General features: G+C 33.8%; 1 pseudogene; it reads left to right on the top strand.

Annotated features, from left to right (window-relative positions):
• LOC126723228 (glycine--tRNA ligase, chloroplastic/mitochondrial 2-like) overlaps positions 1–15,009 on the top strand; it is a 28,091-nt pseudogene extending 13,082 nt beyond the window's left edge.
• The last annotated feature ends 516 nt before the right edge of the window (positions 15,010–15,525 follow it).

Consider the following 15,525-nt stretch of genomic DNA (forward strand, 5'->3'; position numbering starts at 1 on the left):
TAAGGATTTTGTGGGATTTAATTGTGGCATGGTTAAATCTTTCATATTGATTTGATCCAGTAAGCCCTATTAAAATAGTGGCTCTTGTAATTGTGAAGGTACTGCCTTTTGAATAAGAATTTTCTGATGAGAAATTCTCTCTTGCTTGGTGGTGATTTCAAGCACCCTTAGGTGGTGAAGCCTAGGGTTTCTCCCTTTTGTTTTTATTCTCTTGCTTTCCTCACTACATTCTGCATCACAGGTCACTAGTTTTTTCAGTGTCAAGTAAAATCATATGTTGGATTTTCCTTTTGCAAGTGCTCTACCTCCTTAATGGATGAAAATAACTCTAGGATTTAGTGCTTGATTCATCCAGCATGTCGTTGTCAAGGACTTACATTATGTAATCCTTGTGCAATTGTTGTGCCAACAATTTTATTGTAAATAAAAGACTGGCAATTCACTTAGTATTGTAATTAGGTAAAAACATGATTACTTGGATCCATCCTAGTATTTTCAATTTTTGTTTGTGTGTGTTTTTTTAATTCCGCTTTTTTCATGAGCAATAAAATTATTTGTTGTGGTTATTCTATATTTTTGGTCAATATATTCATATTTTTAGTTCACTGGATTTGCTAATTAAGCCCTTGTTGTTAATATGTAGATCATGTTTAGCAAACCTATTTGTTGGATTTTGGCCCTCTACGGAGATGTAGTCGTGCCATTCATGTTTGCTAGAGTTTTGAGGTGATCATGGGTGTATTCATATATCTCTCACTCTCTCTCTCTCTCTCTCTCTGATATATAATTGCACAATTGTATTTCGAGTAAAGTGGGTTGGCTTGGCTTGTCTTGGGCTACGTTTTCTATTGTTGCAACATGAGCTTTTATTTAAGGGTTTTGAAGTATAGTGTTCCTTATAGGGATGGCATTACATCTCCCTGAATCAATAATCGGCAATCTTTGTTAGAAACATGTTTATTTATCATTTTGAAGATCTATGATGAAAGGGAATTCATTATGGGCCTAAGAAATTGATTCGCTAAGTGGGGCATTGTTGCATTTAGGGATATTGCATTGTCATTATTGACAAATGAGTTGTTGTCAATGGAGGAAATGAATTACCTTTGGAGATCTAGGCACCGATGCTAGTAATTTGATTCTCATCAAATAATTTTGAGGGGAGGATTTTTTTTTTTTCAATGAAATGTCTTACTTAAAAAAATATTCTGAGAAGGAGAGAAGGGGAGGATGAGGCCCATAATTGTACATTTTTAGCCCACCCCACAACTCCCAAAGTAGCTTGGAAACCTATAAACTATCATCCATCCTCCCTTCTTAGCAATGTGGGGTTCATCTATAGGCGCCTGAAGGTTTCTTTTTTATTAGTTATTTTGAGGAGAAATTTTTACTAGGTGAGATTCTCATACTTGTAACTAGTAGATTGATGCAACCCAACCTATTATGTAAATTCAGTCCGTGGGCTAATACTCAAGTTTTCAAAAAAAAAAAAAAAAAAAAAAAAAAAACCAAAGCTAACAGGATTATAAAAAAATACTAAAGAAAAAAGCATTTGTAGACTATTTAGAAAGTTCATGTTGGTCAACAGGTTGCTTGATTTGGTTATGTGCTGACAATAGATGCATGTTTCCTCTAGAAAGGACAGTTTCAATGCCAAAAGAGAAGGGCAGAATAGAACTTTGTGGTGCATGGCTTGTTTTGTCTAGAGTTATTCCTTTTGTGTTTATATCACTGGCTAAAATGCATCTTATCATTTGGCTCATTAGGGGGGAATGCATATAAAAGTTGCTTGTGGATTTGGTTTTTCCTTTTGTGTGTGTTTAAACAGTGTACTTACAAATTTAGTTTTTTTTTTTGGATGTAGTGGCAACCTGTCTTATGGCCTTCGTAATACTCCTTCAGCTACTCTCATAGTATGTGGGTAAAATTTACACTTTTTTATTTTTCAATTTCCAAAATCAGCTTCCTATGCATTTTACCTAGACTACTTAGGTATCTATTTCATTTTTGGTTTATGTATCTGTGAATGTATTCATGTATATGTTACAAAAATAATTATCTCCCCCTCCCTAAAGGTTGATCTAACTACTCAAATCTCAAGTGAATCAATTTTCTTATTGAAGGGAATATAGAAAAATTGTGGTAGGATTGACTGCATCATCTTGTGTACATTATATAACCCATAGTCAATACACACACAAAGATCAATGCAGATATCTTTCCTTTCTTCCTTTAGAGATAACTAATTGGCTACCACAAAGGGTAGCACATTCGGCTGAGGACCATGGCTCATGATGTGGAGGTTAGGTTACTAGTTCAAATTTCCCCTTCCTCCTGCTCTTGGGGCCAAAACTTATCAAAGAAAGTACAACTGATTGAGCTGTGGCCAATTTTGTTCACTTGTATAATTGTCCTGTTTTATACAGATCTAAATATTTTTGTTCTAAACTCACAATTTTTATTATAACCTTTAATTGGCACTCTATTAGGTTTGCAAATAAGTGGCTACAAATCGTTTAATTCTTTTTTAGTACAAATTTTGGTCATATGTCTCTTTTTCCTCCCTTTGGTAGATTCTATCTTAACAGTATTTGTGAATGTTTTTTGAGGGCTATATCACACTATTTCCCACATTATGATTTCTTTCATCTGTTCATATTGATGATTTCTTAGTATACCTATTTAATTTATGGATTTTATATTCCTGGACTTCTAAAGGTGAGTGTGGGTGCGTTTTGTCCTGTGCAGGGGGTGGGTTGTGGTAGGAGTTGCTCTTTGTTTTCCAAGTCTAAGATGCTTGATTAATTCAAAGCTCCACAAAACTACTCACAGGTAGAAAGTGCAGAATCTTATGCAAAAGTTATGATGAATGCTGTAATCAATGTTGAAATTGAGGTACTATGAAGTAACTTGCTTTTTCTACTTTCTGCAAAACTATGGATGGCTAAAAACATTGTCTCGTTTTTCTTATACTCTTTTCCCAAAAAAAAAAAGAAGGAAGTATAGAATTAGCAAAACTTAATTTCTGAATGATTTGTTTTCTCTTACAGGAACGTAAGAAAAAGATTTTGGAGCAGTCTAATGTGTTAGCAAAAAGTTTCAATGGACACACTCTTTTTAAGGAGGGCTTATTTGATGAGGTTATAGATGTGTTCTCTTTTGGTGAAATTTGTTCAATAGGCTGGTACTTGAACTGTGCTTACTTCTGGGAAAAAAAGTTCTTAGTATATCTGTTTGCATAATATTTTAGGTTGTAAATCCTGTTGAGGCTCCTGTTCCAGTACTTGGGAAGTTTAAAGAGTCCTTCTTAGAGCTTCCAAAAGACCTTCTAACTATGGTAAGATGTTAAAAGTTTATCAGACTTTTAATGTGGGGTTAGAAATTTGTGCATCATTTGTTGACTGTTATGTACGATTATGCAGGTTATGCAGAAGCACCAAAAATACTTTGCTATTAGTGATGACACTGGAAGGCTATTGCCATACTTCATTGCTGTGAGACATTCTTACCAGTTATATCTACATTATAACCTTTTTTTTTTCCTTCTTAAAGTGTCAAGGTTGATCTGTTTGTAAGTAGTGTGGTGACATGAGTTTTTCTTTTAGGTGGCAAATGGTGCAATTGATGAGACTGTAGTGAGAAAAGGAAATGAAGCAGTACTCAGGTAAACAAGGTTCTCATTGGTTCACCCCTTTTTTTTTCCTTTGGTCAATAGTGGAGGATATGATCTGTTAAACTTCTCATAGCTCCTTAAATTTCTTTTGGCAAAGGAAAAATTCTATTGATCTTTTTAGAAGTGATTTCTTTTTTCTCCCCCTAAATCAGAAGTTGTAGATGTTTCAACAAGGCAAATTAGGTCCAAGTTTCGGTCTTTATGTTATTTTAAGGCCATTGCCTATTGTGAGTCCTGCCGGCATAAGGTATTAAAATGGTATTTTTCGGCATTACCAATTGTGAATCCCACAGGAATAAGGTTTTGGAGTGGTGTTTCTGAGCCTAACCATTTTTGCATGAAATTTCAATTCTCATGAATCTACTTCGAGTGATTGCATATTTATTTGGAATTACACTATTATTATGCCTTCCTTCTTATTCTCTTATTGAGCTGTCATATGAGACAAAGCATTTCATTTTTTGTGCATAGCTCGCTATGAAGATGCTAAATTTTTTTATGAGACGGATACACATAAAATTTTTTCAGAATTCCGAAGTAAATTGAAAGGGATTCTTTTCCATGTAGGTTATTTCTTTCTTTTTTAATCCATGAGAAAGGAGAGATGATATGTTTGGGAATTAGAGAATTTCACTGTTGCCTTCTTTGAATTAGAAAGTTCAGCATGTGACTTTTTTTTAACACTGTTTCTTTTATATAATAATTGAACAAACTCTTTTAAGCTTGTAGTGCTCATAGTGGATTTTTTCCCCCTGAAAGAAAAGGGGGTGGGGGAAACTTTAAGATCAAAAGTGATATTTGAAAGTGCTGGAATTATATCTGATTGATGATGAATTGACACTGTTCCCTTCTCTAATAGCTCTTACATCTTGATAACTTGAAATACAATAGGAGAAACTAGGAACAATGCTGGACAAGATGACTCGCATTCAGAATATGGTTACCAAACTAAGTTCGGCTCTGCAAATTGATGAAGATATGCATCAAGTTCTTCAGGTTGCTGCATCTCTTGCTATGTCAGATCTTGCTACTGTGGTTGTCACAGAATTTACTTCTCTCTCAGGAATAATGGCCCGCCATTATGCTATTAGAGATGGCTATCCAGAGCAGGTTCATCTTACTTTTAATTGTTATTTCTTCTTTTTGGGTTTCATATATGCATTTTTTCCTTTTTTTTTGTTAGGAATTTATGTATAATTCCCTCACATGTGCTACTTAATGTAATATACTCTGTTTTTGTTTCAGTTTCTGTGCTTTGTGTGTTGCAGGTTGCAGAGGCATTGTATGAAATCACACTTCCTAGATTTTCTGGGGACATTCTTCTGGCAACTGATGCAGGGATAGTTTTGGCAATTGCTGACTGGTGAAACTCTAATCATAAGTTCATTTACTTATCCCTTTCAGGCTCATTGGTTGCTAAGTAAAATTTAGGTCAAAATGCAATATTGGTATTTGAACTATGTGTTAGATATGAAATTAATCTTTAAACTATCAATTGTTTCAATTTAATTGTTGAAGTTTTAAAATCAAGTCAATATTATCCTTACACTACCTTTCCATCACAACACAAAAGACAGTTGCTGATGTGACAAATTTTTTTGTATGTCTTTATAATGTTGATATAATATGTTAAGCAACATGGTGCTCACAAAATCAGGGTTTAGGGACCACAAATATTTTCTATTTGTTTTACATTCTTTAAGTTTAAGTTCACATATCTCAATATATTCTGATTATGTGAGACCTGCATGTGGCCCAACATGTCACATGAGTATTATAACGGCTTGTAGAAACACATGTGCTACATCAGTGATTGCCATTAACATGGTGATAAAAGGTAGGGTAAGGGCACATTGATACATTTTCAGAACTTCTAGAAGTTTGAAACTATTGATAGTTCAGGCAGATGCATAGTTTAAGGACCAAAATTGTAGTTTGACCTAAAATTTTACTTCGGATAAACTAAATGTGTGCCATATGAGTTTAAGTGTTTGCTCAAGGATGCTGAAAAATTATTAAAACTGAACAAAGCGGGCTTATAGTTCTCTCCTTTTTTGGGCATATGGTGTATTAGTTAAAGAAGAAAAAAGAAAGAAGAAACTTACTTAAAACCATTTTCCTGCATTTATTGTTTGACTTGTCGTACATTTTGGGCAGTTTACATTGTGATTCTTTCTAGGATTTCATTTTTGAATATTCAGTTGTAATTTCTTCAAAGGATGTAGCATTTTCATCCTCTGTATTTATATTTTGCCCCTTAATAAAATTTTTAGTACTTATAAAAAAAGTAGGAGAAAAAGATTAAAAAAGCAAAACCAACTGGATGGAGTTGCAATCTGGCAAGAAAAGCATGGTTTGTTTTGGTATTCGATTCCACTTGGTAAACTTTTTCTTAAGGTCCACTGAAGAAGTTGAATGAATAAGACTTGATAAGAGTGTTTGAGTTGTCTCTATCAAAAATTATTCTAAATGGTAAAAGAAGTGGGATTTCAGTTTCTTGCTCAACTACCTAACACCCTAATATGCAAAAACAGCTGAAGATCTCTCCGTAGTGGGCAAAAGATGATCCATAAAGTCATCAGATCTTGCTCAAATAGCCTAATACCCTAGAACAGGCACAGTTCCTTTGTATGTCATGCATGCATGGATTCTCTAATGTATTGTCATCCTTTTCATTTGGAAAGGGGTCTTTGTGGGGGGGGGGGGGGGGGGGGTGAGTGGTGGGGAGGGGGTAGTTTTAGTCCTGGGTTAGACATGAGTTTGTAAGAGAAGAGTATTAAACTGCACCGGATGCCTACTCTTCAACAAGGATACTCTACTTGCAGTTTGTCTTCATGTAATATGTTTTCTGCAGATTAGATAGCCTTGTTGGCTTATTTGCTGCCGGTTGTCAGCCTAGTTCCACCAATGATCCATTTGGCCTACGAAGAATCTCTTATGGTCTTGTAAGTTATTATCATCTTAATGCTGTGAGGCTCTGATAATTATACTCGATTATGCTGAATTTGCTTCTTTTAGATCCAACTGTTGGTAGAAAAGGATAAAAATCTGGATCTAAAACAAGCTTTGGAACTCGCTGCTGAAGTCCAAACCATTCAAGTAGATGCCAGTACAATAGAAGATGTAAGAACGAACACCCTTTAGAGTTGTATCAAAATTTAACATCACTGTTCCTATGGTTACCACTATAATTACCAATGCCACATAATGGCATTCAACTGATTATTTGAGTAGGTTTTTGTTACTCTGCTTCTGCAAGTGTTTCTTGATTGCTACTATATATGAACAACTCTTATATATGCCATCCCTTGCAATTACTTTGGATTCATCATCATGCTTATAAATTTGTTTACAGCTGTTATGGGCATCCAATTATGATTGTTGCATCTTTCCTTTCAGGTACTTCAATTTGTTACTCGGAGACTGGAGCAATTTCTGCTTTGTAATCTTTATATTATGGAGTTCTTTGCTTAACACAACTTATGCATCTTTTCATTTGCCAGAATGTTTGCCTTATTTTTTTAGGTTTTTATTTTCTGCTAAAAATAATATATTCAACAGAAAACAAGGATGGTACTATTGGGGCATAGTGTTAAGACTCAAACCTGAGACTCCTTCCCCGTTCTGCTCTTGTTGCCTTCTCTGCTGAGCTATGACAGCATTGGCTGAGAGGCATGGTTTTAGTACCAATACTTCACAGAAATTTTGCCTGCTCTTCATAGTTTGTCTGAATACATTTATCTTGAACAAAAATGTGGTTAATGCTTGACCAGTGACTGCAAATTCTGAAGTTGAATTTTTATAGCTGATTTTCCACCATGTTCATCTGGAAAATATAAAAGAAAATGGGCACGCCACCTAGAATGAGTGTGTAGAAAGAAAGATGTACTGATCCAACTTATCTTGCTAGGTAAACACTACTCACGCGGTCACGCCTATAGTAAATTGAACCTGTAACCTTAACCTCCACCCCTTCTTCATTAGGACAGGAGATGTCATTTGGTTCGAAGACCATTGAGGAAACTAACCAGGCTTGGAAGTCTTTACAATAGATTGAATTCATAGGGTTTATACTGTTTAAGAGGTTACAGCCATCTCCAGCTACTTATTGAAACAATCATTAGATCTGGTATTCTCCTTTTTTTGATTGAAAAGGGAGATGTGCATGTTTTCTACTCCCAAAATTTTCTATATGTTCAATTGTGGTAGTTTCTGGTAATATAAGCTTTTTTTTTTAACCATATTATGTCGGATAATCTGTTTGGCTTTACTGTTGTTATTTACTCATTGCAATTTTTAATCCTGTAAATTAATTTTTGTCAATAATCAGAGTATGTTATTTGAGGACATGTAATATATTCTGACAAGACATTGAGCTCACTTTTAGACAAATTGGCTGTGATTTGTTTACAGGTTGATAAGGGAATAAGCTTAGAAGTGGTTCGTTCTATCCTTGCAGAGCGGGCAAACTTGCCTTCTCTGACAGCAATGTCAGCAAATAAGGTAAATGACGTTTTTTATACTCCTTTTTTGTATATATTGACCAGTGTCTGCTGCAAATAACTACTTAATAGATTCAACCACCACATCAAAGTTATGCTGAAAAAAAATTCTTTTCTTTATTTGAAAATAATAAATCTCTTAGATCAATCTGGTTGTAATTTTCAGAGATACCATAGATAGATACCAGAAGCTGCCAGGAGGCACTGATCTGTGAGCTGGATTAGGATATCATATTGATAATGATACCCTTAAATTTCTTTATCTACCATCTTTTGCAATCCTTGCTCTAAAATGGTCTTCTTTTTCTTCCTTTCTTTCCTTTATTTTTTGGTATCTTTTTCTTGAGTAAAAGATTTAATTACAAAAGTCTATTGCATATACATGGCTTCAGTGCCTTTTTTAAATATTCACTTTAAAGAAAAAGGACTTATATGGGAGATATTTCTATTACATTTTTACAATTTTCTTGAACTATGTATTAGTTTTTAATGGTCTAAAAAAATTGGTTCTAGATGGCATCCTTGTCAAGAGGCAATCTTTTTCCAAAGGTTGTTGAAGCATATTCTCGTCCAACAAGAATTGTTCGTGGAAAGGAAGTGGACCCTAATATGGAGGTACCTTTTTCTTTCTAATATAGAAGCCTTATCTTTGGGGCCTGAAATTTATCTAGTTCCTGACTTTGTATTTTCATAGGTGTGTTTTTGTCTGTTTACATTCTGACATGTGTAGCAGTGCTCGTCATTGCTTGTTTAATTGTTTAAGATGTTCTATGGCATGAGTGTGTGGCTACTCGTCCATCTAGTGTTCAAGCACTGACATCTTTTCTGTATTTTGAATTAGATTTTTTTTTTTTTTCCTTTTTTACATTTTCGACATGTCTAGCTTGATTCTTTGCATGTGTAGCCATTTCAGATGTCCATTGCCTCTTTACCAAAGGTATTTTTTAGGGCTTAATTGGTGGTGAATGTTGTAAAAACCAGAAGTGCAGTATAATTTTGTGTGTTTATGTTGAGCATGTGTTGGTCCAATGTCAGTCACACTGTGGATTTTCATTTTCTTTCTCTGCTTCTCTGAAAACAAAATTACTTAGTGCAAATGATATAGTATAATTCATGAACTCTCCCAGCTCCATTTATCATTGAATTTAGCTGCCTTTGGTCAGTTATGTGGAGCATGTTGTGGGAAATATGCAATGATTTTTGTTAGGGTTCAAATGTTCTTATCTTTATTGTGCAGAGGATGGTTTAAGAATTTATGCTTGATGGGGTGTTTACCTCGAGGTTTAGTAGATTTTGCAAGCCGGGTTGTTTAAAATTGGAAATCACTTTCTTTTTATTTAATGTTGATTTTTTTTTTATTAAAAAAAAAATGTGTAAGTTAGTGTTGATTGTTTTAAGGTTGCTTAGTTTAGTTGAAGTTTAACTATCTAAATTTTTTTTTTTTTTTTAAAGTGTACAAGAGCTACAACAATATCAAGGTGGAGCAATAGAAATGGTGAATCAGTTGACCATCTATTCCTTCATTGTCCTATTGCTATGTATCTATGGTCTATGGTTTTGGGTCTATTTGGAGTAACTTGGGTTATGCCGCACACTGTTTTGGGGCTGTTAGGGTGTTGGTAAGGCAGCTTTGGTCGTTATCGAAATGGTTATATTTGGTCCATCATTCCTCATTGCTTAATGTGGTGTCTTTGGAGGGAGAGAAATAGTAGATGTTTTGAAGATATTGAGAGATCTATTCCGAACCTCAAGCTATTCTTTTTTAGAACTTTAATGGATTGGTTGATTTCCTAGACTCTTGCAATTTTTGTATTTGATTTCTTGACCCCTTGTACACTCCCTGTGTATTAGGGTGTTCCTTTTTTATATCAATAAGACTTATTACTTAAAAATATATATATATATATATATATATATCAAGGTGGAGCAATAATCTCCCCATCAGTATGCTGATTAACACTCTAAAATAGCTCCAGGAGACCTAGTCCAAATTCTGAGTGATTTTGTATTCTCAAGTAGAAGAGTCATGTTATTTGTAAGGGTGACAATGTTAGGCATGATCTATGAACACAACACAATTTTTGTGGATTAGTATTTAGTGTAAATGGGTTCATGTCAAAGAGGGTCAACCTGCTTTGATACGATCATAAAATGGATCAATTTTGTGTCATTTAACCCACAATTAACTTGAAATGACCTAGTTCATTACTTGTGTCAATGCAAGTTGACCCGTTTTGACACGAACTTGTTTAACCCATATCATAATTGTCTTTTTTATACAACACATTAGAATATAGAATTGAGTAATTAAATGAATTTAATGTCTATATTGGTAAATTCCACTGTGAATCCTTAGAGTTCCTAAAATTTTTTCCCATCCAAAAAAAAAAAAAAAAAGGCTCTCATCTAATATTAATTTTTTTATGTTGTGTATTTCTAAATTAGGATGGAAGTTCACCATGTTGTAATAAGAACTTTTCAATTATAGTTATTAGTACTTTAGTTGATGTTATTTTGAAATAGAATTAGTATGAAGTATATTTCTTTATAATTATTATAATTTATGTGCTTATAAAATATAAAAACATGTCAATTTTGAGTCAACTCAACAAGGATTGTTTATTAAGCATGTTACATAGGTTGTCTTGTGTTAACTCTCTTAATACACACGTTGTGTTGGGGGTTGAGGCGTGTTGACACAATTATTAAATGAGTCATGTTTGTGTCAACCCATGTACTCGTATACCTCTACCTCAGTTTGTAAATGAGTCATGTTTGTTCGGTTTGTATCTTATTTCCCAATAATGAGGGTGGATTGAATGAATTGGAGGTTGACTTGTTATAGTCAATTTGATGTTTGCTCATGCTATGATGCTTTAAGGGGCACAAGGGAAGTGACATTTCCTTGGAAAAAGTATTTGGTGCACAAAATGCTCCAAAATGGGAAACATTTTTGTCTGGGCAGCAGCACGGGAGATATTTTAACTGGTGACAATCTAAATAAGAATGAGATCACTCTAGTAATTGATGTTGCATGTGCAGAAGCAATGGCTAATCCCAAGAGTGTTGTTGAGCTACTTTCTGGTTGTGGAGAATTGGTTTGGTCATTCTTAATTTTTTTGGAACTTAGATACATTTTGCCTATTGTGGACTTTATGAAGGGAGAGGGAAATCAATGTGCTTTTGAGGGTGTGGATGCCACGGTAACTCAGCTGAAATCATATTTCCTAAGAATTATGTTTGAATAGTCCTGTGTTTTGGGCCATAGTGAGATGCATTCTATTGTAAACTTCATTGATTCTCTATCTCTTAGACTGTAACTTTCATTTATTGTCTCTCCTTAGGACTGTTTTTTGTAGAATCTTGTGTGCATGAAGTAGTTCCTTTTCTTCAATAAAGTTTCATTACTATTTTTTTTTTTAAATTCATTTCTCAATATTGGGACAATGCTCTTTATGAAATATATCTTATACTTTAAGGATTTATTTTTAGCCTATCTCCTTATAATGGGTGTATATGTCTTTATTAGGTTGATGAGACTGCCTTCGAGACAAATGAAGAGAGAGCTATATGGTGCGCTTTCTTGTCAGTTAAAAACAAAATCCATCCTGGTATTTCTTTCTTTCTGTCATATTTCCATTTTCTGTGTAGTTGAGGTTTTTTTTTTTTTTCATGCCTGTTTCTTTCGATTTTATGGATAACTGGTGGCCACAATTTGCTTAACTAACTATAAGATCTACCATTTTTGTCCTCCTACAGGAATTGAGATAGATGATTTTGTTGAAATATCTTCACAGCTAGTACAACCACTTGAAGAATTCTTTAATCGTGTCTTTGTGATGGTGGTATGTTATCTTACCTGTCACTTACATGAATGAACATATGTAACATTAGAAGTCAACATGTACTAGGTGGAAATCACACCCTTGGGGCTTGAAAGAATGAGAAACAGTGTCATCCATTTTTTTTTATTTTTTGATAAGAAGAAACGATGTCATTCATACATGGAGTAGCCTGATAAATGGGTTTTATGGCAATTCACAAGCTATGTTTTAGGTATCAAGAGTGATGGAAGACTATAATTGAACCTAAATTTGATGTTTAGATCAAAGTTGCATATTTTTTGAAACACAAATATTTGAACCTAAATTTGATGTTTAGATCAAAGTTGCATATCTTTTGAAACACAAATATTTGTTTATTTTGTTGCGTATCTCTAGATTTTAATGAGTTTCAAGTTCTATTTATGTTCTAGTTGCGTAAATGTATAGTAAAATACATTTGGCTGATTTTGACTAGTCTGTTGAAGATCTATAGTTGATCTTAAAAATTTCAGGACTGAAGCTTGGTAGTTGTTGCATACATATTTAGATATTCATTAGATATAATGAAATTTACATGCATAACACACACACACACACGTGTGTTTGTGTGTGTGTTATTTTCTAGCAGTGTTTTTTCATTTTGCATATTTGTTCTAAAATATAGAATGAGCAATTGAAAATTTGAAACCATGTGTTAAATGTAATTTATCATTACATTCATATGCCTTCATGTAGATCAATAATTGGATGCTTAATATGTTACCTTTTTAGCTTACTGCTTATATAGATACTTATCCATCACATTTTATACTTAATTCTTGTGGTTGTAAGGTTCCTGTCAAAATTCAAATTGTTTATATTTTGCAACAAGTTATAAAAGACTGGACCAAATCCTTTTGGTGAATAGCTGAGAAGTAATGTACATTAAGTATGCGTTTGGATTGTGGCTGGCGGTTGTGCGTTTGCGTTATTCTCTTCTTTTATTATTATTATTATTATTATTATTATTATTATTATCATTATTATTATTATCATTGAGAAGTGCTCCATCACGTGGGATGTTGTCTGTCAGTGGGTCCCGTGCACTCTTCTTTTATTATTATTATTATTATTATTGAGAAAGTGCTCCATCACGTGAGATGTTGTCTGTCAGTGGATCCCGTGCACTATGCATGGGACCCACTGCCTCTTTGATTTTTAGTGGGTCCCGTGCACTGTTTACAGATCCACAAATCTCTTTTTTCAACAAAACTATTCACACATTTAAAAGTTATTTTACTACAGTATTTTCAATTTTCAGCAAAATAAGTGGTATCCAAATAGACCATAATTTTTTTTAATTTGATTTGAAGTTGCGGAAACTTACCCAGACCCAACCTGCTTGTAACTGAATTTGTATGTTGAGCATCTCTGTTGAGTTCAAAAATCCCAGTGTCAGCTGCTTATTTTGATACATTGCTGGTTTTGTTTCCTACAGGATTTGTTAGAACAATGGTTAAGTGATTAAATTCAGCATTTCCTAATAGCTTAAGTTTTTAAGACAAGTAGTAGTTTATTATGGTATTAGAGCAGTAGCCTTTAGTTCAAACCCTATCTCCACTTTATCTCCCTTTTAAATAATTAAAAATCTCACGTATTCAGCCCCACGTGGTATCAAAGCCTTATCTTTTGTTGAGTTCCTCAATTAGATTAGTGACAATCTTAATTTGTAGTGATTTCTTCTTTTCTGCACATTCAAGGCTACATTCAGTTAAAGGTCATTGCATGCACATGGAGGGAGAGGAGTGTTACTGTGTTTCATCTTGTTATACGGTGCTTGGCTGTTTTCTATTAGCTTAAGCTTTTGAGACATTAATTCAACAGGTAGAGCTGAGGGACAGTCAGCCTGTTCTCGGTCCATAGTTATGCAAATGCAAGGTCTTCTTAAAAGACAGTTTATTAGCTTTAGTTTCCATAGATTCTATGACACAAGGCTGGTTCCAATCACATATCAAACGCTTCAAGATCACTTTTTTATTTTCTGATAGACAAATTCAAAAGTTTTGAGAATTACTTATTACCAGCTTGTTAAAAAGCAAAGCTGATTTTGTCAAACATACACCTTTTGGATTTTAGTCACAAGCTTATTGCTGGTGCTTAAAAGTTCTTTTGCTCTAGTGAGGATACAGCCAGGTCTTCTGCATAAACGTGAGAGCATTATTTAATGGGCAGTGTTTATTACACGTGTGGATCCACACTGCCCAAAATGCACTGAACTTGACTTTAAGTCACGATTTCAAATTTTAACAGGTTTTCCCTTATTTAATTATAAAATAAAATAAATGCTCCAAGTAACAGTGGTAGTCGTAGTAATTTTGCTAATAATATTAACTAAATTGATCTAGAGGCTGTTGATTTGAGCTCATAGAGCATTTTTCTTTGTAAAAGTGCTATTCTGAATTTTTAAAATCTGATTTTAGGCAATATGTAGAGCTAGAAAAGATTATGCTAATTGGTTTTGGTTAGTAATTCACTTTTAAAAAAAATACTGTGCATTCCATTTGCAGTTCATCTGTCGATTTAGAAGTGGTCAGTTTCACTTCAACATTCATTTGTTTATAAAAAATTATTGTGCTTGCAGGAAGAAGAAAGAATTAGAAAAAACAGGCTTGCTCTGCTCAGAGATATTGCTGACCTTCCAAGAGGGATAGCAGACCTCTCAGTTTTGCCAGGATTCTGAGTTCAACCACTTACCATCTATATAAAGCGATGTCATTGTTGTGGCAGGAGAGAGAGCCTAAAGAATGTAATTCTTTGTATTTTGCTTGTGCATAAACATTCTATTTATCCTGCTGCATCTTGTAAAAAAAATTGTAACATTTTTTCCCCAAGCTTATCATTAATTTGTCAGACCATTCAGTAGTTTATTGGAGAGAGGCTTGGGTGTACAAAGCACACAGTGAAATGAAGATTGATGTTTGAATTGAATTATACAATTTAATGAAAATTCAATCATTTTTTTGGGTGCCTATATCATCATTTCCAATGATCTATCCTTAATTCCATCTGCTTTAAAAGTGGTCAAATTATTCTGACATGAATTTGGGAAAATAGTGCTTCTAAGTACGCACGAATGGAAGGTGGTATATGTTCATCAATCATTTCTTTTCTTTTTTACTTTTTCTTTTTAGTTTCAATTGTTTAAATGTAATTTTTTTGTTTCAAAAAACATTCTTAGGAAAAATGACTTATTTTTTCCGTTGGTAGGTTGCATTCCTAAAAATATTTGTCAATGCTTAGCACGTATGGAAAATATATTCCATGAAATATGTAAATTGGCTACCTTGTCTTCTACTAGCATTTTTTTTTTATATAAAATAAATAATAATTTGATAGTTACAATTGGAGGGGTGATTTGAACCCTAAATATCTCATCTTTATAGGTACACGATCAAAGGAAAAAGAATATTCATCAAATAAAGAAAGCAAAAATAAGAAGCTTGATGCGATTGATAGCTTGAAAAAAGGATTTCTCGACTGTGGGCGG

The sequence above is a fragment of the Quercus robur genome, chromosome 4 (assembly GCF_932294415.1).
Source record: "Quercus robur chromosome 4, dhQueRobu3.1, whole genome shotgun sequence".
In the NCBI taxonomy this organism is placed as follows: domain Eukaryota; kingdom Viridiplantae; phylum Streptophyta; class Magnoliopsida; order Fagales; family Fagaceae; genus Quercus; species Quercus robur.